The sequence below is a fragment of the Octodon degus genome, unplaced genomic scaffold, assembly GCF_000260255.1.
Source record: "Octodon degus isolate 3935 unplaced genomic scaffold, OctDeg1.0 scaffold00480, whole genome shotgun sequence".
Lineage (NCBI taxonomy): Eukaryota > Metazoa > Chordata > Mammalia > Rodentia > Octodontidae > Octodon > Octodon degus.
In genome coordinates this window covers 181,728-183,097 of record NW_004525056.1, presented here as the reverse complement: position 1 = coordinate 183,097, position 1,370 = coordinate 181,728, and the positions used below count along the sequence as shown (strand labels likewise).

General features: G+C 35.8%; 1 non-coding gene across 1 annotated transcript; it reads right to left on the bottom strand.

Moving 5' to 3' along the window:
• Positions 1–455: 455 nt before the first annotated feature.
• Positions 456–559, bottom strand: LOC111814756. Its single transcript, XR_002819658.1, has one exon. It is a non-coding gene; the product is annotated as a U6 spliceosomal RNA (small nuclear RNA).
• Between the last annotated feature and the right edge of the window lie 811 nt (positions 560–1,370).

Here is a 1,370-nt window from a genome sequence, read left to right as displayed (position 1 = left end):
TTTTTTTCCTTCCTCGAATGCCTTCAGGTCACTTTTGGCCAGCGGGAGAGTTGTGAGGTTCGAACTCCAGGAACCTGAGGCTGTCAGCTTTGTGGAAGCAGCCACTTAAAGACTGAGCTAGGGCCAGGCCCCCTCGGACATGTTTTTTAAAAAAATTTTTTGAAACTAATGATTTGTTTGTAGCACAAAGACTAATACCTTTTACATTGCTTTCATTGTTTTTACAAATTCAGTATCAAGTTGATTAAAAATGTTTATAATAAGCCTTTCACCTGTGAATTCTATGATCTTTTTAGACAGCAGTATTTTTTTTATTGTAGATAAATGCCTACAGGGTGATCAGGGTCTCATTACTAGGTTGGACTCATAGCGATTCTCCTCTTTCCAGCCTCTCAAGAGCTGAGATTACAAGTGTGTGTCACAATGCCCAGTCTTGTTATTTATTTATTATTTATTAAAATATGTAATGCCTCACTAATTTACATGTAATCCTTGCACAGGGGCCATGCTAATCTCTGTATCATTCTAATTTTAGTATATGTGCTGCCAAAGCAAGCACTCATACATGTCCTTATTGAGAAGTTTTTGCTCATCAAAAGAAATTACCAACAAAGTGAAAAGACAACCCATAAAGTTGGAAAAATTTATTAACTAATAAGCACTCAGTCAAAGGTTTTTTTTTTTACCTAGAATTCATACAGAACTAAAAGACATTAGGGTTCCAAAATTTAATGAGGGAGAAGGCTCAGTAGAATAAGCGCTTTTCTGGCAAGCGCAAGGGCCTGAGTTCAATCCCCGGTTCCACCAAAAAAAAAAAAAAAACAAATAAACAAATTAAATTTAAAAAAAAGACCCGATCCAAAAGTGGGTACCTGAGATGAATACATACTTCTCAGAGGAAGAAATCCAAGAAGCAAATAAATACGTGAAAAAATGCTTCACATCACTAGCTATTCATCAAAAGATAATTAAAACAACACTGAGATATCATCTAACCCCAGAAAGAATGGCTATCATAAAGAAATCAACCAACAACAAATTTTGGAGTGGCTATAGTTAAAAAAGGAATTCGTTTCCACTGCTTGTGGGAATGTAGACTGGTGTAAACATTATGGAAATCAGTGTGGAACCTCCTCAAAAACCTACGACTGGAAATCCCATTCACTCCTGCTATACCCCTTTTGAGAATTGCCCCAAAAGTACTGAAAAACTCATATCATAGTGCTATAGGTGCACCTATGTTTATAGCAGCACAATTTGTGATAGCCAAATTCTGGAAATGACCAAAATACCCATCTTGTGAGGAATAGATGAAAAAGATGTGGTATTTTTATACAATGCACTATTTCTCAGCTATAAAGAAAAATAAA